Raw genomic sequence first — 21,879 nt, 5'->3', positions numbered from 1 at the left:
GCAAGCCACAGAACTGGAAACCCCCCGCTGAAATCGACATTAATCTCTACCCAAGTGCGGAGATCCGATTCGCAAAGTCGCGTCCATTCGAATCTTGGGAATGACACTCGAAGGCACGCGTGCACAAATAGCATCACCATTCACTAACTAGCAAAGAAGACGGATAGCGCCATATCGGTCTAATCAAGCGGGTAGCTAACAGAAGGAGAGGCCTGAGCGAAGGGAATCTGATAAGGCTAGTCCACGCTTTCTTGTTATGCCATTTAGCGTACGTAGCGGCCATGCACGTCTGGAAGAGGGCCGAGAGAGACAAGCTAAATGCCATGATAAGGAGGAGGATCAAGAGCGCGCTCGGACTACCAAACTACACACGCACCGACCGACTCCTGCAGTTGGGTATTCATAATACACTGGAAGAAATTGCAGAAGCACAAGAAAGGGCACATATTCTCAGACTCTCCGGCACCAGGGAGGGCAGACGACTCCTAACAGAGATTGGCATCCCCCTGGCCACTGTCGAAGATGCCTACCAGGGCCTTCCGAAAGAGCAGAAAGACATCATCATATCCCCCGCCCCGCGCAATATGCATCCCCAGCGCAACGTAGAAAGAAGGAATTAAGGCCAGGGCGGTGGCGCTCCTACGCCCCACGACAGAACTCCCTAGCGGCCGCTGCATCGTTGACGCGGCCCAGTGTGGCAACAGCAACAATTTCACGATAGCGTCGATCAACCACAGGGGTCCGACCGTTAACGCCGCTTCGGTACGAAGCACGTCGTCGCGTGCGGCCGAGCAAATGGCCATTGCCTTGGCCCTCCTGGATGACGAACATGCCAATATCTTCAGCAACTAAAGGGCAGCCATCCGCGCCTTCAGCGTTGGCGCCGTGTGTAAGGAAGCCTGTCGCATCCTCGACGGCAAAAGCATCACCTCCCACACTCTCAAGTGGTTCCCCGCTCACATGGGATCCATCATGGGAGGCCTCACAAACCTCAACGAGCTGGCCCACTCCAAGGCGCGAGGTGTCGCTTTCCGCGACCATAGAGAATTCCACCGCCGGCCCGCAGTGATGGAGAACAGAGATCAACCGACCACATACAATGAAATTACGCAGCACTTTTATCTCGGCAGGAAAGACTTTCTCCTTCCTCACAAGAAGTTAAATAGAACGCAGGCATTGACCCTCAGATTATTGCAAACAGGCTCGTATCCCAGCCCGGCTTTATTCCACAAGCTTTATCCCGACACTTATGCCACTAGTTCTTGCGGGCACTGAAATGACTTCGCTAGCTTAGACCATATGCGCTGGCGTTGCCGCTCGCTACGAGGCACAGAACAAATCAATGAGGACAAGTGGCTCTCCGCTATCTAGAGCCCCGATGCCGGAGCGCAACTATGGGCAGTCCAGAGGGCCCACGATGCGGCGGTCGGGCATGGCCTGACTGTCCCAACGTGGGAGCGGCCCGCAGCGCGCTGAGTCGCGTATCTCAGAACCTTAATTGAAGTTTTGCATCCATCCATCCATTGCGCATGGTAGGTACAACACTTTAATCACGCTAGTTTTCTACATGTAGCAAATCTGGGATATGTGCCTAGTAAGCAACTCAGTAACTGTGCCCTAGTCATATTTCAAATAGATTACCTAATCTTGCGGCAAGACAGTGTGATTACTCTAACTTACTGATGGCCTCATCAACAATACTTTTTTATTTTCTTCTATTTTAATATTTTCATCAATGATACTTTTCATTTTCTCGTATAGTGTTGTTAAAGGGACACTAAAGCGAAACAATAAATCAGTTTACACTAATAAAGCAGTGTTTGAGAACCTTGCAGGCAGTCATTAAAAAAATAATTTGATTATTGCATGAGAAAATGAACGTCCAAGTATCAGTATATGAATTTTCGCGCTGCAACCCCAGCGCCGGTACCTCAGCCTGATGTCAGGGATTCCAAAGTATGTTTTCGCATTTGGGCCGCGTTGGCTGAATAAAGGTTCTCGAAACTTGCCATGTTTAATATTTGGTTCCTTTAAAACACAATGCAGTAAATCTGTACCGCTATATATAATTAGTAGGCCCTAGAAGATGCCATCAAAATCCAAGACGCCACAGCCCCCAGGTGCGGGAACGTTCTTGCGCTTTTTCTGGTTTACCAAACGTCTTATCGTTGTAAGTGTGGTGTTTTTGGTGTAGTAGAACGGTAATTTACTGATGCGGAAGAAATCATTTTTCCCTTTAGTGTCCCTTTAAGCTTCATTTTTGAAATGAATGGTAAAGATTTCCTATATATAACATTTAAAATGTTGCCTACAGTGCTTTGCATAAAGGGTTTTTTACAAATGAACATTTTGCCATTGTTATTCAGAATACAGTCAACTTCCGCTAATTCGACCCAGATGGGATCAACAAAATTGGGAAATGTATACAGCAGACCACATTAAACAAGTGGTAGAAAAAACAGCAAAATGCATCGTTGATTCATTTGGCAGTATTTGCCTTGTTTCTAACGCAGCTCCGAATGGAAATGTGCACTGACTTCCTATGGGTTCGAAGTACAAACTAATGCAAAAACGATGTTACAGTTCCTAAACAAATACAAATTGAATGCGCACCCGACCTTTTAGCAAGAAGAACGTAGCGTGCCTCCAATTCTGGCAAAAAACAAAAAAGAAAGAAAAGAAGAACAAAACTAGCATCATCACCATTACTCTCAGAGAGCATTTCATCGCTGTCTACGAAGAACCACATTTCATCCTCCGTACGGTCCACAGCGCGGTTAATATTCCGCAATTATCAAACAGACGGCTCAGCAACAATTGCAAGTGGCTGGTATGGCTGGCCGAGATGGTGGCCCACTCAAAAACATGTGACGTGACCTGCTGCTGCTAACTTAACATGCTAAATAACCTTTTTTTTGTTCGATGGATTTGCCGCAAGACATGACATATCATATGTACAAAAAATTTTAGCAAGATGCCTCAAATAAATGCATGCAGCCCTGTTTGGTGCGAGTACTACACCAATGAATTCGTGCACTTGTCAGTTATCCAGCGGGAAATGCCAACAAGTAAAATAACTTGTCGTTTTAACGTGTTTTCGTAATCAGAGTACGAAAACACGTTAAAGCAATAGTGTTGAAGCGATAAATCAGTGCGTCGTTGTAACGCTATGCATGAACTCGTTGCGTCACCAAACTAACCATGGTCCGATAGATATTGACATGTGTACTTGTTTGTCTTTATCGGGCGACACGTTTCACCGCCTAACAAATGTTATCGCACAGCGCAGAACGCGCCTGCATGTATCGGAAGTTTCTGGATTGTTATCGATGGTTCCATCCGCTGTCTGTGACATGCAACACGTGCAAAGAAACTTCTCCACATAGTGCCTAGGCAGAGTCAGATATTCCTCTCGCATCCGCTCTTACTCGCGCCTGCGAAGAAACGCCACGCACCGCTGTACTTACTAGCACGTGTAAAAATGCAGCCGGGATTGGGCCGTCTACTTTTTAAATGGCCATGGGCATCAGCCCGATCTTCCACCAAGCTTTCTTTTTTTTGCTTGGGGCTTGGGTGACGCATGGACGCGATTCACAGCAGCCGCCGCAGACAGACCTGCGCTCATGCAGCGCTTTGTTTCCATATATGGTACCGGTGGCGTCATGGGGGGGCTACGCACGCTACTCTGGCGCCATCTCGTAGCGGTTCGCTTTTCTTCTCACGCTTTCGCCATATACTCTCCTCCCCATGCTTCCGCTCCACCCTCCTCCTCCGCGTTCCACCTCGCACTCTCTTCGCTATTAACGTATTTCAACCCCCGCTGCGCTCCGCGTTCGCTCTTTCATCCTTCGCTGTGCTCGTTCGTTCGGTCACGCCGAGGACGCCAACGCTCAACGCAGGAACGGGCGTCTAAGAGCTGCGCTCTAAAAGGAATATACGCTGACGACGAAGTGGCGATGCTAGGGTGCCGACCCGTTGTTCTTTTATTCCCTTACAGCGAAGCTGTATATGGCTAGCCGATTCGCCCGTCCGTCTGTCGCCTGTACGCCGAAAACTCATCCGGCGCCACCCCAAGCGCATGCGCGAAAAAAAAGTGAGGTGCGCGATTAGCTAACACCACTTAGCCCCTAGATAGCTTTTTACTCCAATCCATGACGTTACGCTACCTCGCCTGAAATTTCAATTGACAAGGCTGACATGAAAGCGGTGACGTCAAAATCACTGTTGCCTACTCGGGAGCATCCCCATTAGATTCTATGGCAGTCGGGCCAGGTAACATGGCGTCATGGATATGAGTAAAAAGTCCTTGTGCTATCTAGGTGGCGTTGGATTAGCTGCGCCAGTAGTGACGTCTTTGTTCTCCGTCGCAGCCGAGCGCACGCGCAGCAGTTTCTCTCCGGCTCCAAAATGGGTGGGCCATGCGTCATACGTACTCCTTAGGAGCAGGCAGCTTTCGATCAGCGACGCCGCGAGCAGAACCGGGAACGAGATCGTCTACGCCGTGCCGATGCTGCAGCCCGGGCACAAGAACAAGCTCGTGCAGCCGAGCGCAAGCAGCAGCTGCGTGCCGAGGATCCGGCAGCCTACCAAGCCGTCGTTTAATGAACTGTCGGGATTACCACAGTGATAAACACCGGGGTCGCACGTTTCAGCTTCGCTGGTTAACCATCTGTGCTCAGATGGGCAGTGACTTTTTTTTATGTGTGATCCCTGTCAAAAACTGTTTATGCATCTGTTGCCTAAGGTTTCCTTTTTGATTGCTTGTTTTTTTTACGCCTCTGTATTTTGTTGGGTGCACTTTTCATTAAATTTTATGTGACCAATCCCCCTTGTAAGTGTGAGGCATGGTTTGATGCAAACACCAACGATTGGACCCCGTCTGTGCAAGACGACGTCAAATGAGCGGGCAACGTGTGGCGAGCACGTGGTAGATATGCTTGGTAGCGCGGCACGCGGCCAAAGAACATCAGATCAAAGACAGCAGGCCGATGCGTCGGACGCTATCGATCAAGATATCGGGGGCAATGCGGCGGTCCATGGAGCTCTTTATGCCCTTCTTACATAGTAGGCACGCCAACTGGTCATCCGTCAGAGCCATGACCAACCCGTTCATGTTGTTTACGCAGATTCTTCTATCCGCTGCGACAGCGATAACCGGCACCCTTCAAGATACGACCGGCAGCGTCACCCCTGCACTCGCTTTCATACTCCGCGGAGACTGCGCAAACGGACCACTGCCTCAGCTGGATTCTTGGGCAAACCTTCACCGGAAACCAGCGCACTCAACTTCCGTTCCACCCGACTACTTAAACACCCTCCTTCCCCGGGATACTCTCAGTGGGCACGCCAGCTGGTCATCCGCCAGAGCCATGACCAACCCGTTCATGTTGTTTGCGCAGGTTAGTAACATATACTCCTCCGTCAAAACGTCTCACCGCTGTCTAGTCCAGCTGGCGTGCCCTTCCAGCGTTAATACGGTATGCATGTTCGTTAAAAAAAATTTTGCTCTCGTTGCTGCTGCTCAGAGGGGATATTGAATCCAATCCTGGGCCCACTACTGAGCCGTTGCTGAGGAAAATTCTTGATGGACAAAAGAGTATGCAGAAGCGATTAAACACAATTGAGTCTAAACTTGAGAACGTGGAAACCATAGCAGTCAAATATGCGGAACTCGGAGCACACTTCGAGAACATGCAACGAACCATACAGAATCTAGAAAAGAAACTAATTGATTTAGAAAGATAGGAGCAGACGAAAAAACCTATTAGTCTTCGGCTTTAAAGAAGATGTGAACGAAACACCGGATTCGCTATTGACCACATTAAATGAAGCATTATTTTTAAAGCACATAGGTGTTCGAGTATCTTCCGTTGAAAGACTGCACAGGATGGGCCGTAAGCAGGCAAAGAAGCACCGGCCTATAATTCTAAAATTTACAGACCACCGAGAAAAGGAAGAAGAAGAGGTGGCCGAAGAAAGATGCACTTCACGTCGGCTCCGTCTTCATTCAATGATTTCGCAGGGAAGTCGCCGAAAATCACCGAGTTTTTGCTACCATCTCACGCAGCAAGTTACCAAGATTCTGCCGATACCAACTTCAAGGTGGGAGTCCCATTTCTCGAACTTCTACGCCAAATTTTTGTCTGTGCTACACCGGCAGCCGCGGCGGTGGCTGCCGCGAGCCTAGGCCTATAGGCGCACCTGCGAAAAAAAGAGTACACGTGGCTCGCGCCCACGCTCGCTCGCAGACGGAAGAAATGGAGGTTCTCGTGCAAGGGGAGAACATTTCCCAAGAAGAATTTGAGGCCGGCACGGGCTGGAGTACCGTCGGCTCGAAAAAGCAAGCCGTGGAGAGACCCAATATTTACGAGCAGTTTCGGCGCCTACCTCGGCACCGGCGGAAGGAAGCAGAAGCGCGAGCAGAAGCTGAAACAGCAGTTTATCAAGGCCAGCCGCATGCCATATCTACCGAAGGGTGATTTCAAGATTATCATCCGCCCAAAGGGAGGCCTCAAGATTGGCGAATTAGGAGCGGCCCGAGTAGCCTCGTGCGTCTACCAAGCTGCTGGCATATACCCGGGGAGCACAGGGAAGACGACACCGTGTGCCTCAACGTACAACAGAACATTATCGTAGTGAGTACCCCCAGTGAAGCCAACACAGACCGATACCAAAGAGTCGAGCGCCTCGTGGTCAACGGCCAGGCCTATGAGACCAACGCATATGAATCGGCACCCGACTTAACTTCCAAAGGAGTCATCAGGGGTATACCTCTCGAAGATTCGCCCCGGGACATCACCGCCCAGGTCGTTACGCCCAAGAATCCTACGGCAATCGCTGCGAAACGACTCAGCAATACCACCACGGTTATCGTGCTGTTTTCCGGACTGAAAGTTCCCTCCTTCGTCCGCTATGGAGGCGCACTCACCAAGTGCGCGTTGTGCAGAAAACAACTTGTCCTGTGCTTCCAATGCGGCAGACTGGGCCCCCGCATGGACGTGTGACCCAGTCCGCAGGACCGCATCTGTAGAGGCTGCGGCACGGCCAACCCAGGTCTCGACCACCAGTGCAACCCCCTTTGCCAACTTTGCGGGGGTGAGCACTTAACGGCCGACAAGAATTGCAAGGCTCGCTTCAAGACGCCATATGTAGTCAAGAGACGACGCTGGGAAAGACAACGACAACGAAGAATTCCTAGCATCGGAGGCTACGAGGGAATCAGTTGGACGCCCTTCCCGAGAGACCAGGCCCCGTTCACGCTCGAGGGCCCGCTCGAGAACCAGAAAGTACAGATCACGGAGCCGCACACCCGAACCGGCCCGAACCAGATCCAGGAGTCGTACGCGTTCGCGGTCCCGCCGCAGCGGAGGTGGCCCGGCGGTAGAAGAGGCACTAACAAGGTGAGCTGGGCAGACGCGGTCAAAGGCTCGTCGCGCCGCGGCGAGCCTTTGCAGCTTCAGCTTCTAAAGAAATAGCAGAAATGAGACGGGAAAATGCGCAGCTGAGAGAATTAATCTCACACCTCACGAGAGAAATCCAGGAACTTAAGAATAGTCGAAGGGTGGAGATATCTCCCCGTCTGAGTACTTGTAGTGCAGGTGCAGCTGCGATAACCCCTAATAATAGCATGGAGGAGGACGACAACCCTCCGCCACCTAAGAGAAAGGCTCCAGCCGTTAGCAGCTAAACCGGATCACAACTGACAGACCTAGGGCAGAAATTAACAGAAATGCAAAACGTACTCAAAGAACAAGCGAAAACCGTCGGCAACCTCACGCTGGCGGCCTCGACCATAATGTCGAGACTTGACAAATTCGAAAGCAACGTGGCCAACCTAAGTCTTAGGGTAGCCAAGCTAGATTAGAATTGATTAGATTAGATTAGAATAGATAGATAGATAGATAGATAGATAGATAGATAGATAGATAGATAGATAGATAGATAGATAGATAGATAGATAGATAGATAGATAGATAGATAGATAGATAGATAGATAGAAAGAATTAGAATTGATTAGATGCGACCCCATAACTGGGGTCGCATCTAATCAATTCCACGACACCCCTGTAAACACCGCAGGAGCATCTGGGGTCGTTCAGACCTCCACCCCACAACCAGACCAAAATAGGCAAGCACGGTAAAAGAGGCGCGCGGACGATATGGCAGTGGAATTGCAGGAGTTACGCCGCAAAAAAAAAAAAAAGCGGTCCTGCAACAACACCTTAAAAGCAAATCGAAACCAGATGTAATAATGCTACAAGAGACACACGAATTAACAAAACTACCCGGTTACCAAGCCATCGGTCCCCAATCCGGGGAGAACCAAGCGGTAACTACTTTGGTCAGGAAAGGCTTAGGGTCGTTCGTCACGACATTAAGGTAGCGCATATTGAACAAGTATTCGTAGAAATTATACCCAAAAGCAAGAGCCAATGCAGCACGTTTATCCTCAATCTATACAGCAAGCCTGCGCACATACGACAGCGCTTCCTAACCCTTTTTAGGAGGGCCACCGACATTGCGGGCTCCCATCCCCTACTAATCAGTCGGGGGAGATTTTAACGCCCCGCACGGAGCGTGGGGCTACGCCCATACGAGAGCCAAAGGCAAGGCTTTATGGCAGGATATACAGGAAACGGGCCTGACCCTCATCACCGACCCCAGCTCCTCCACCAGAAAGGGAACAGGGCTGACAAGAGACACCACGCCCGATGTAACATTAGTGAAGAACGCAAGAGAGGCGAGTTGGAATAACAAGTTCGAAGACCTTGGTAGTGACCACAGAATTCTCGAAACGAAATTATTGGAGAATTTAAACATCGAACCCAACAAAACCTTCAAATGGACGGACTGGGACCCGTTCCGCAAGAATCGAGCCGGAATGACGCACGCGCCCATCACAGACATTCAACAATGGGCCGAAAAAGTGATGGCTGACGTCAATGAAGTAACAAAGACCGTGACGCCAGAACTTCCCGTCGAGAAGATCGACAGCCGCCTGGTGCACATGTGGGAGGCCAAACGATCGCTTCAAGCCAGGTGGCTTGAAGGCTTGAAACAAAGACACAATAGGAAGTTGAGGAAACGCATAGCGTTACTCAACAAACAAATAGAACAACACTGCAAAACTGTTAGTAAATAACAATGGGATGAGATCTGCAACGAGATGGACGGACGGATTGGCACCGGTCACACATGGCGCCTGCTCCGACACCTGCTAGACCCGGCCAAGACCAAGGCAACACATAGGGAAACCATGCGCAAGCTAATACACACACACGCCAAGGATGAGGAAGAAATCCTTTCCGAACTCTGCGACAGATACGCACCGCATAGCCCGACTATTCAACACGGGGAATACACGGGAAAACCCAATTTCTCTCTGGACAGAGACTTTGGCGAGGCGGAAATCCGGGCCGCTTTGAAAAACCTCAACAGCAAGTCGGCTTCGGGATCAGACGGCGTAACTAACAAGACCCTTCGTAACTTGGACAACGAGACCATCTCCGAACTGACCAAGTACATTAACGATTGCTGGACCCGAGGAAGCATCCCCGACCTGTGGAAAAGAGCAAAAATGGTGCTCATCCCCAAACCAGGGAAACCCCCAGATCTGGCCAACCTTCGACCAATATCCCTTACGTCGTGCGTCGGCAAGTTGATGGAGCACGCCTTCCTCACCCGGATCAACGCACACTTGGACGACGTTGAAGCGTATCCAGACACCATGCTCGGGTTTCGAGCTCATCTCTCCACGCAGGATGCAATGTTGCAAATCAAGCACCAGATAATCGACAACAAGAGGTACCAGGGCCATTCTAGGATTAGACCTCAAGAAAGCCTTCGACAACGCAGCTCACGCAGCCAGCATTGCCGCACTCAATTTAGGAAACCGAGCGCACAGCTATGTTCAGGATTTCCTCACAAACAGGAAAGTGTCCTTAACGCTGGGCAAACTCGCATCCGAAGACAGGAACATAGGCAGCGTCGGCAACCCGCAAGGCTCGGTCATCTCGCCGATGCTCTTTAATCTCATTATGATCGGCCTCCCCGAGCGCCTCAACGCCATCGAGGGAGTGCATCACACAATATACGCGGACGACATTACGATCTGGGTGTCCGAGGGAAGCGACGGAGAAATCGAACAGCGATTACAGACCGCGGTCGAGGTGGTGGAAGAGTACCTCGTCGGAACCGGTCTCGTCTGCTCGCCAGAAAAATCGAAACTCCTCCTCTACCGCCCGACGCTTAGGGGAAGACCCCCCAAGGCTTACATTCAGCATGATGCATACGAAGAAATTTGCATACGCACCAAAGACGGACAAGAAATACCCAGGGTGAAGCAGATTAAGGTGCTCGGACTCATCACAGAATCGAACGGCAACAACGGAGAAACGGTCAGGCATTTGGAGACTAAGATCACGAACACAATGAGGCTCATCGGAAGAATCACCAACAGACATCAGGGTATGAGGGAGGCCAACGTCGTCACACTCATACACTCCTTCGTTATTAGCCACATTACCTATGTGGCCGCCCACCACAACTGGTACGTGGCCGAATATGCCAAACTGAACACCCTCATTAGAAGAGCACACAAGATGGCACTGGGCCTTCCAGACAACACCAGCACGGAACTTCTGCTACAGCTGGGCGTCCACAACACGCTTGAAGAGTTAATTGAGGCACACCAAATCTCGCAACTCGAGAGACTAGCGAAGACACGAACGGCCAGGAGCATCCTGGACAAACTCGGGGTAAGTTATCACAAGCAGCACGGCGACAAGACATCCCTTCCAAGAGCGGTCAGGGAAAAGCTGCAGGTGGCTAATATACACAAGAACATGAGCCTCGAATTCAATCAGGGTCGAAGAGAGAGTAGAGCCAAGGCTTTACTCCAAGCCTTCGGTATGGACAAGGAAGCGCTGTACGTAGACGCTGCAGAATACGAGGATCGACGTGCTTTTGCAGTGGCCGTCCTCAATACCGACAAACAATCGGTCAGTTCTTGTAGCATACGTGTCAAAAACTCCGAGGTAGCGGAAGAGGTGGCGATAGCCCTAGCCATCGTTAACCCCAGTTGCAGATACGTACTCGGCGACTCGCAGACGGCGGTCAGAAACTATGCACAAGGCAGAATTTCGCCGAAGGCTGAGGCTATACTCAAAGCCAACGCGAACTATGTCACCTCCGAGGAGACGGAGGAACGACACATTATATGGTTCCCGGCTCACACGTCCCCCGACACCACCGTACCCAACCTCAACGAGGAGGTCCACCGCGTAGCGCGAGGTCTCACATTCCGCGCCCGCGAAGAAGGATCCTCTCTTGGGGTTGGAAATCCAACGGAGGCATGGACAGAGAGGGACAGAATGACCAGGTACTGTGATATCACAAAATTTTATCAAAACTCAAGGCGTATTTATTCGCCCCCTAACCGCAAACTCGACAGGGCCCAAGCGGTAGACTGGAGGCAGCTACAAACAAAGACCTTCCCCAACCCCGCCCATCTCAGGAGGATATATCCGGACATCTACTCTGACGATAACTGCAAACTATGCGGCAGGGCTCACGCATCTCTTAGACACATTCTCTGGGAATGTGAGGTTATATGCAGAGAAAATGCAGTTTCCCCAGATGAAGCTGCGGCGTGATGGACGGCCGCGTTGCGCAACTCAAACCTCGAAAATCAACTATGGGCCATCCAGCAAGCCCGTGAAGCCTGTTTCACATGCAAGCGAAAATGCTCGCGAATCCTGCCGCCGCGCCGCAGAAATCTGTTTCGAGCGGCGGCGGCGGCACTAGCGGCGGGAGCGGCGAGGTTCGGACAAGTTGGAATTTCATCGCAGCGGCAGAGCGGCAGCACCGCTTCCGAACGGCCCGTCTCGACACGTGACCAGTGGAGGACTAGTGCGGGAAAGCCTGCGCATAGGACGATGTTTATTTACTTGCTATACGTGGTACGGACAACATGCCAAGAGAACTTTTCAACGAATTGCTAGCGCAGGATATGTATTTGTAAAATAAAGATTTGAGAGGCAGGGACAAAGCAATGCTTATGTTGGTAGTCGCAAACTACCGAAACTGGCTGAAAGTCCCGTGTTTTTTGCCAGCAACATTGATATTCCCAGCGGCGGAAAACGCGCGGCGGCAATGCATGTGAAACGAAACCTCGCGAAAAGCTTCGCAGCGCCGCGCCGCTGTTCGCTCCATTCGCTCAATCGCTTGCATGTGAAACAGGCTTGAGGCGGCGAGGAGACAGGATCTCCGGACCTCCTAGGGGGCGGCCTAGGCCCAGGCCACGAATTTGCCGGATTGTCAATAAAGTTGTTACCACCACCACCACCGAGAAAAAACAACGGTGCTGAGTACTGCCACAAGCTCAAAGGACAAAATATTTCAATTTCGGAAGATTTTTCAGCAGACACGGCAGATAAGGAAGCACCTCTGGGACAGCACAGCTGACGATAGGAAAGCAGGTGCCAAAGTAAGGCTTCAGTACGACGAGATAAAGGTTGACAATCAAACATATCGGTGGGGCAGCACTCAGATGAAACGCGTACCTGTCACCTTCCGTCAAGAAAACCCTAAAGGACTACAATGACCCCGTTCCTGTGTTAAAAAAAGAAAAAAAAATGTTTAGGTGTCTAAAGGTAAATGCTCGGAGCATAGCAAACAAAATCGCCGAATTAGAGAGTATCGTAACTGCCCACAAACCCCATGTTCTAATAACAGAAGCCTGGTTGCATAATGATATCACCGACTCTGAAATAACACCTCGCGGTTACGGAATCTACAGACATGACAGGGATTTCCGTGGCGGCGGCGTTGCAATTCTCTTCCAAGGAACATTGAGTGTTGCTGGATGCCTGATATTCCAGGAATTGAATGTGTTGTTGCGAAAATTTTTCTTCACGAGTGCAATATAATCATAGGAGGGTTCTATCGGCCTCCAAATTGCGACCCCACCTTCTTTGAAAATCTTAATGAGTTAAGCTGAGCTGCAACAGTACCAGGCTCTCGCTTCACTTTCGGGAAGAGTAAAGCAGTGAATAGCTCCACCGGCGGCACACGAAGTGGGGTCCGCCAACTTGTTTGCACGTGCCGTGCCTCAGGAATGTGGTATCCGTGCTTCTGCGCTCCTTAATTAGCTGTGGTGCGATTCGATGTGGTCTGGGGAACTCGAAGTAGGATCAGGAAACGGTCCCGTATCTAACAACGCGTGACGACGGTATCAGCCCACACTTCCTATAGCTATGAACACATTCGGCCGATTGGTGGTGTCAGAGTTACTGAGGAAGGTGCGTTAGCACTCATGCTTAATCTCGACGCTAAAAAATCGCCCGAAGCTGATGGAATCTCGAATGCGTTACGCCGGTACGCCGAATGGTGTTCAAAGTATTTAACCTTAATATGCGAGAGATCACTGTCATGCGCGGAAATCCCAACCGACTGGAAGTACGCGAAAGTCAACCCCTACCAAAAACAGCAAATCCGTCTCTCCTCACATAATTCAGGCCAATATCTTTACTCTGCACATGCGCAAAAACCCTCGAACACAATTTTCCAGCACAGTTCTGCCTTTCTTAACAACGCAATAATTGACGCAAGACAACATGGTTTCCGGCGAGGTTTTTCTACCGTAACTCAGCTCGTAGAAACAATTCACGACTTAGCGACAGCTTTAGATAGACAAGGCCAAATTGGCTTAATATTTCTCGATTTTGAAAAATGCATTTGACCGCGTCTCTCACTCCAAACTACTGCTTGAACTGAAACCCATTTTAAAGAACGACGCCTTAGTTACCTGGATTAAAGCATACATTTCATTACGGAAACAAAGTGTTCAAGTCAACGATGCAGCTTCGACACCCGCAATTGTAGACTCGGGCATTCTACAGGGATCAGTGTTAGGGCCGCTCTTCTTTCTTGTCTTTATCAACGACGTCGTCAGTGACATAGGCGTCAAGATAAAGCTTTTTTGCAGATGACTGCATTTTGTACAACGAAATACGCAATTAAAATGATCAGGAAGCTTTAAACACCTCGCTGTCTACAATACAAACATGGTGCTCGGAATGGCAGATGTCTATTAGCCTCAAAAAGACTGTTGCAATGACCATTACTCGCAAAAAGAATCCCTTAACCCCTACTTATAGCATTAACAACCAATCTTTATCCGTCGTGTCTACGTACAAATACTTGGGAGTAGCAATAACATCAGATCTTAGGTGGAATGAACATGTAACATACATTTATAATAAAGCAATGAAGAAACGAGGCTTTTTAAGGTGATCAATAGGAAACGCTTCACCTGAAATAAAACTTTTAGCATATAAAACATTCATCTGACCCGTTCTAGAATACGCTGCGATTGTTTGGGATCCGCACACACAAACCAATATCACTAAAATTGAGAAAGTACAAAGAAAATCAGCCAAGTTTATTTTCAATTCGTACAGCGGGCGCACATCCCCATCATCTCTTCTAGAAGCTGCATAATTAGAAAACCTTGCAATAGGGCGTTACCGGGACAGAATGAAATTTTTCTTCTTACTCTATAACAGTCAATTAGGGACAGATAAAACATTATATATTCTACCGGCTAGCCACCGCTGCACGCGCTCTTATCACAACAAAAAGGTAAGATTTTTCCTGCAGGACCAACGCATTTAAAAATTCATTTTTCCCGCGCACGATTTCCGAACGGAACGCAGTATCTGCCACAACCGTTGACTGTCCAACGGTTTCATCCTTTCTTTCTGCAACCCGCCGTGGTTGCTCAGTGGCTATGGTGTTGGGCTGCTGAGCACGAGGTCGCGTGATCGAATCCCGGCCACGGTGGCCGCATTTCTATGGAGGCGAAATGCTAAAACACCCGTGTGCTTAGATTTAGGTGCACGTTAAAGAACCCCAGGTGGTCGAAATTTCCGGAGTCCTCCCCTACGGCGTGCCTCGTAATATGAAAGTGGTTTGGGCCCGTAAAACTCCATAATTTTTTTTTTCTTTCTGCACTTTGTGAATAAACCATAGCGTTCATCCCTCGTCTTTATCCGTCAAATTATGATTGTGAAACGGTTTCTCTTATGCTGTTTGTCATGCGCATTCTTGTTCAGTGTCTGCTATCTTGTTTGATCTTATTTCATACTTGTTTTTTGTTCCAAATGCCCACTCCTGCCTCAGGCCTGGTAACAAGGCTGGCAGTACTTGTAAAATAAAGTTAAAGAATAATAAAATAAAATATGGATGGAGCTATATACCATGCAAGCGATAATTGTCCGTGACCAAGGCGTTCGCCAGCACGAGTGTCACGCCTCGAGTTTTCTGTCAGATATTCTCCAAAGTGGGCGAAAAATCTTCGTCTACAATGTGAAATGCGTCACCGATGGTGGGAACAACACAGCAGCCGCATGCCACATATACCATGCATGCCTCTTCCGTTAAGTCGCTATTTGAAACGTCTGGCGCGTTCGGCACGTTTGTCGCATTCTTCTCTCGCTAGCGCTTTGACAAGACGGCATTCGCAGCCTTCGGAAACGGCCCACATATTTTGTGACTGCACCGTCTTTCGAACCGACCCACATTTTCTGTATAGATAATGGATAGTTCCAAAGTGAGTGAAGCACATATAATATTCTCGCATTAAAGAGCGAAAAAAAAAGAAAGAAGGGTCGTTTCTTCGTTTGCGCCACCGCGATACCATGGATTTCTTTTGCCCCAATTTACTACTTTTCTGAACACACATTGAACACAGAGTAAACCAGGGCCAATTATTGTGGTTTAGCCGCTGCAGTTTTGCCCAAATACACGGTTCAACCGATGCCGGATATTTGCTACAGGAAAGGCGGTTCAAGTGTAGCATCCGAGATGAACGCACAATCTCCGCTGGACGAGAGGGGCCCTAGTGACAGGCCGCTCGATTCGAATAACACAGAGACAGTGGACACGCATGGCCTGCTTGGAAAACAACAGAGAACTTCGCAGAGGTCGAACTTTGGACGCGCAGCCAGCGACAGATGCGCGTCCTGCGCGAAGCCATCGATTCCGCGCGCGCTCTCTGCTAATGGCACGGCGGCGCAGTGCTGCTGGGGACAGCACGGGAGAACGCTGTGTATACGGCGAGCAACAAATCGTTTGCGCGACCGTCGTCTTCGCGCTGCGAGCGAAGGGCCCGTGCGAAGGGAACGTCTGTCGCTGTTCGTGTCATGCAGAGCCAAACTTAATTCGCGTATGTAAAACAGAGACAAGATCACCATTAATGTTTCCTTTGTGCACCGGCCGCTGGTGCACGACCGGCACAAAAATGAGCACAAGTTATTTATTCTTTTAAGGAAATCTGGCGGCGCCAGGGCCCTTTCTTCAGCGGCGTCCCAAATTGACTCCGTATTAGCAAGCGACATGGCTGCGCGTAAATGCTCGTTCCTTGTGACAAAACGCTGCAACGCATTTATTCAGTTTTCTGTACAAGAGCCATCCCCGTTATACGCTGTAAACCCCAACGAAGGGCTATCCTAGTAAGCGCTAATCGTCTACGCAGTAATACTCGCCACCGCTGGCAGAATCGCCAGATCTAGTGGACTCAAGCAAATTTCTTGCGCAGAAATCCGCGCATGAAACCACCAGGCTAAGAGACAGCAGAAGAACATAAATTCAAGGGCAATTAGGTATCCCTACGTAGATGAATGCAAAACATTGCGACGTCTCTCCGACGACGCCTCACACTCGTTCGCATACTTGCGTGGACGCCCAAAGGAACTTGGCGCAGCTAGTGACTGCGAAGACTATATAAAGAGGAAGTGCCATGACGTGTTTAGGTTCCGCACTTAGAAAGTCATGCCACCACCTCGCCAATCTGAGCTTTTCGCTACAACTCAATCGTCTAGAGAAGGCCGGTTTTCCAAAATCTATTATCGTGTCAATATGTGAAGGGCTAGTGAAGAAAATAAAAAAGGGGGAAGCACCCGAAACACAGATCGACAAAGTTAAAAAGTACGGAATCATCCTTTATGTACATCAGATGGGGTATGGGTTAAAAAAGACAGCCATGAAATATGGTGTTCAAGTAGTCTTTTCAGCAAAAAAACTCGTCAAACAAGATTTGCAATCTTGTAAATAGACCTAAACAGGCGTCCAAGGCTACGTGCCACGTCAAACACTCGGGGCAGCATGTGGCATGCTCGGTGGGAGTGGTCTACGTCATTCCACTTTCGTGCGGCAAAAAGTACTTTGGGCAGACGGGACGCTGCCTTAACATCCGCCTTAGGGAGCACCAAGGCGCGATCAGGAATGAAACAGGTTCTAATCTGGCCGCGCATTGTAGAGTTTGCTTATGCAAACCTATGTTTGAACAAACGGAAATATTGTATAAAATATGAATCAAATCAACCGCGAGACTGTGGAAGCCTACTTCATGCATGTAAACCCAGGCGCATGCGTCAGCCAGACTTCTATCACTCTTCAGAATAAAGAAACTGATTTTTTGAATGGCAAGATAGGCTAACACCCTTGTAAACGTCACTTTACACGTGTTTACATTTTCTGTACGTTATAGTCCCTTGTTTGAAAAAATAAACCAGTTGTTAGTCTGCGCTCCCGTTTTGCGTACTTCCTCTCGTCTTTCGTCCGGGTTGCGCTGCCCACCCATAGGAACATGGTCGTCCTAGCCGCTGGCCCAGCGCGCTGTCGCCACTTCGAGCAACAGAACAAAGGCAGAGAGCTTTCGTTGCGCTGTCCCACTGCAGATTATAGCAATTGCGCCTAAAGAGAAACCAAAACTGCCAAAACATACTAGTTTGCCAGTCAACAGAATGCCAATCCGTAGCCTGTAGTTCCCATCATTCACATGATGGTTGAACGATCGCAGCGCCAGATTTCCCTCTAGTTATGCTACTATGAAACTATGCCCTCACACCCTTTCACTCATACGGAACCTGACGCCGACGGCAGAAATGCGCCTGGAGTGTCCATATATAATTGCAACAAAATAAAGAAAATCACTCATGCACCAGCGTTGTGTTGCTAACCTCCAAAGCAAGGACTTGAATCGCGGAACTTTGGCGAGTATACCGCTCGTTACACAATGACAAAAGAAGTGGCTTCGCTTCCCGACATAGTAGGCCTTCTCGCACATTATCTACACACATACACCGCAACTCAAACCCATTCCTGCTCTATCACCCACGTATCAAGAATAAGCGAACGGGCTCACTCTCGAGTCAATGCGCCGAAGCATGGGTGACGGACTACACCGAGAGTACGCGAATGTTCGAAGCTTAACGTTTTGTGACGGTTCACAAAAGCGAATGACCAGCGATAATACATTTTTACTACAAGCTATTACAAAGTACAGAATATCTATACATGTTCCAGGCTTTGTGCGCGACAAGAACACCGCAACGGAGCACACCCGCTAGCAATTGGGCAGAAAGTGATCCCTGCAGTGAGCGCACCGAGGAACGTTACACACCGAGTCAGAAACACGACAAGCCGCAGCTTCAAAGTGATTTGCAAACAAAGAAGGAAGAGCAATTCACGACCGGAAAGTCTGGACAGCGGACAAGGCGTATAATGACAGCGCTGACATCCTCCTCCGAGCGTCGAGTCGTCCGCCCGACCAACGCCTACGACAACAGAGGCTGAGCCGCACGCGGGCGTCACGCACCGCCAGCACGGAGGCAGCCGACGCAAGCAACAGGAATCGCTCACGGTATACGTCGTGACACAGGTAACGGCCGCATCATTTCTGCAGTAAACGTATACAGGCCTTGTGCACTCGCCGGCTTCGATTCACGACAAAAGCGGCAATTCTACTGATTCGAAAGTTAAGTAATATGATTTAGTTCAATAAATAATTTACACAATATTATATGGCGCCTACTGCTGCGAACCACGTGCTGGCAGGAATATAACCTCTTATCTCGTCGTTATCTTAGAAGTACTTGAGTTCTTAGGTGAAACCACCGCTACAATATGTGACTATAGCCTGTAGCCATTGTGATCATTTCCGTGATTCCTTTACTCTTTCGTTTCTCGTAGAGAAGCTTACAATAACTCAGTAAATAAGTAACACAAGGAAGTCTCCAGCAAGCAGGAGTGCACGAGTAATTAGGTACAGATGGAAATACGCCGAAAAGAGAACTGGTCTTGGACTTTCTCGTTGCATTGTTGCGCTGTACAGTAGTTGCTCAGTATATCGACCAACCATTCCGAAAAAGGTGTACACTTCTGGAACCGCAGTGATTTCAGAAAAGGGCAAAAGAGTTGAGCACTGGAGCAGGCTCCAAACCTCGTCGTATGCACATATGTGTTCGATTTTCGGCTACCTCTTTCGCTGTGCGCACTTTGGTTCGGTGGTTTCTTGCTGCCGACGAGCGCTGGACTCTTCGGTGACCGGGATCACAGGGTAGCTGCGCACGACAGCGCAGGCGAGTGGCGAGCAAAGAGCCGCCGGGGTCGAGGACCCTCCGCCAGCTCGCGCCAGCGCTGGAGTGTCAAAAAACCGTGCAGCGCTTGGCGAAGCTGCGAGGATTGTGCCCAGATAGCCAATAAAGCGCGAGATAAACCGGGCCGGAAAGAGAGAAGGAGAGGCAGGGTCCACGGAGGTTATAACTCTGTCCAGTTATCTAAACGTATACGGATGGGAGGTGAAAGAGATGGAGAGAACGCAAAATTCGGTTATGCGCACAGTACAACGGGCAAGGCACATATTTTTCAGGAGCTGACGAAGCCCTCGTGTGCCTTTCTCGACTGATGAGTGAAGTCTGTGCAGCACCTTAGCTGCGGGAAAAGGCCGATCGTCCAGTCTGCTCAAGAAAACCGACACGGTGCTTCGAAAGCGTTTACGCGGGTCGCTACTGCAAGTACATTGCATAGAAAAGGACTGGAAGCGAAGCCGTCCCGACGGTGCACGTATATACGCTTGGCAGTGGTGAAGGAAATGTGTCTTCACTTGAACACCTATACAAGGACGTCGCTGATTAAAGGTAGCCAACCGAATTGCGATAAACACGAGTTATTAAAATCGCAAGCGACCAAAAAGAGTTCGGTAAAAATGCACACAAGACCACTTGAGCGTTACACCGATGAGGTTACAGTGCCGTGTGCCTATTGCAGGAAAGGTCGTGGAGAAGCATTCTGTCGGAGCGATACACGACGCCAGTATATATACGTCAGCCAAAATGGCGAACTGGGCGCGATGGTCATTGTTATAAGAAGGGTCAAAGACGACTCCTGTCTGGCCCTTCCCGCCAGCAATGGAGAGGCATGTTGCGCACAGACCTTCCTAATGCTCCTTCGCATAGGCCGGAATTCTGAGCTCTATATCCTGCAGACCGTGGCTTCTAGTTTGTTTTGTAGCAGTTTGTTGAGGCGGCGGCCGGTACAGATATACGTACATAATTCTCGACTTGTCTCCACGACTTAGTTCCTGCCGGCCGGTGGCCCTATACAGCGCGATGATTCATCGACATGCTTCCGCTCTCAGGCTCTCACAGCGCAGTAGACAGAGCAGTTGTATCCAACTTCAAATGCCCGCCAGTAACAGAGCTGAGACATCAACTGCTAGAGCGGCTAGGGAACAGTTTGCGCGTACGTTGGTTACGGGAGGAAGAAGAAGACGACGAGCGATAGGCTCGCTTCCGAACGCCCGTCTGTAATTTTAAGTCTTTTTCAGCAAGTGTAGGAGTTCATTTTTACTCTTTGTGCCTCTCTCTCACCGAACGCCGGTCGGGGGTCACCGTCCTGCGAGAGAAGCACAGCAAGCGGCTCCCGAAGCGCACCGGACCGAAGCAGCACGGCGAGTCTCCGCCGTCGGCCGCCTTTCGTGATGCTCTGATGGCATCCATCGCAAGCAATCAGCAATCAGGTCAGCATGTTCCTTCTGTAGACCACAGAGAAGATGAGCAAGCAAGGAAAAGGCTACGTACGTGAAGATGAGATCGACACAAGGGAATCTACAGGAGACAACGAAGAGATGGACCAGACAGCTTTCACTGTTGTCTCTTACAAAAAGAAAAGAGCCGCGGGTGTTCCTGTTATATTCAGGCCAACTAAGCCTGACAGCAGCTTATGGAAAGTAAACCCAAATCTTCTGGCTTCTGCGGTCGTGACAACAGCCCAAGAAAAGGTACTCAGCCACCGTCTCAACAAGGATGGCAGCCTCATGGTGACAGTGTCTACACTTCCTGCAGCCAATCGCCTCCTCACAGTGACAGATCTATCGGGTATTCCTGTAGAAGCTTGAGTTCCATACTCCTACTCTGCCACGTACGGGAGGATACAGGACGTTCCTGTTCAGTACTCGGATGACGACCTCAAGGAGTATTTGAGCGAACGAGGAGTCATATCTGCTAAAAGGCAAGTTTTGTACGTCCCTAACGAAGATGGCGTAGTAACGGAAAACCGAAGACGCTCGGTCATCCTGGAATTCTCTAAGGACGCCCCTTTACCAAACCGAGTGTCGCTTGGATTCTGCAGTTATCCCGTCATGGAATACATGGAGTCTGCTACTCAATGTTTCAGATGTCAGAGACATGGACATGGCAGGATTCCTTGAAAAAGTTCGCTGAGCTTGCAGCCTCGTCAGTCTTGTCAACAATCCAGACCTGATGATCATGTTCAGACTGTATTGATTTTGTGTTGTTGCCCACTCGGTGTGTAACTGGCGTATTACTGTACTGTACTGTATACTGTTTGTATTGTTGCCCGCTTGATGTGTAACTGGCGTATTACTGCACTGTACTGTATACTGTATTCCTGTATCTTGCTGATAAATCCACTCCTGTAACAGTCCCAGTGGGACTAACAGTATGTTAAATAAAATAAATATAGCGAAATATTGTAAAGGCCCCATTCGCTGCAAGACATGCGATGGTGCACATA

The 21,879-nt window shown here is 49.4% G+C and overlaps 1 protein-coding gene across 2 annotated transcripts in view; it reads right to left on the bottom strand.

The window, feature by feature from the left end:
• Window positions 1-21,879, bottom strand: part of LOC126539585 (latrophilin Cirl-like) — a 398,662-nt gene that overhangs the window by 93,462 nt on the left and 283,321 nt on the right. The gene's annotated exons all lie outside the window — the stretch shown is intronic.

Source organism: Dermacentor andersoni, chromosome 11, assembly GCF_023375885.2.
Source record: "Dermacentor andersoni chromosome 11, qqDerAnde1_hic_scaffold, whole genome shotgun sequence".
NCBI classification, from domain to species: domain Eukaryota; kingdom Metazoa; phylum Arthropoda; class Arachnida; order Ixodida; family Ixodidae; genus Dermacentor; species Dermacentor andersoni.
Note: the sequence above shows the minus strand (reverse complement) of the source record. Positions and strands in the feature narration are given on the sequence as shown.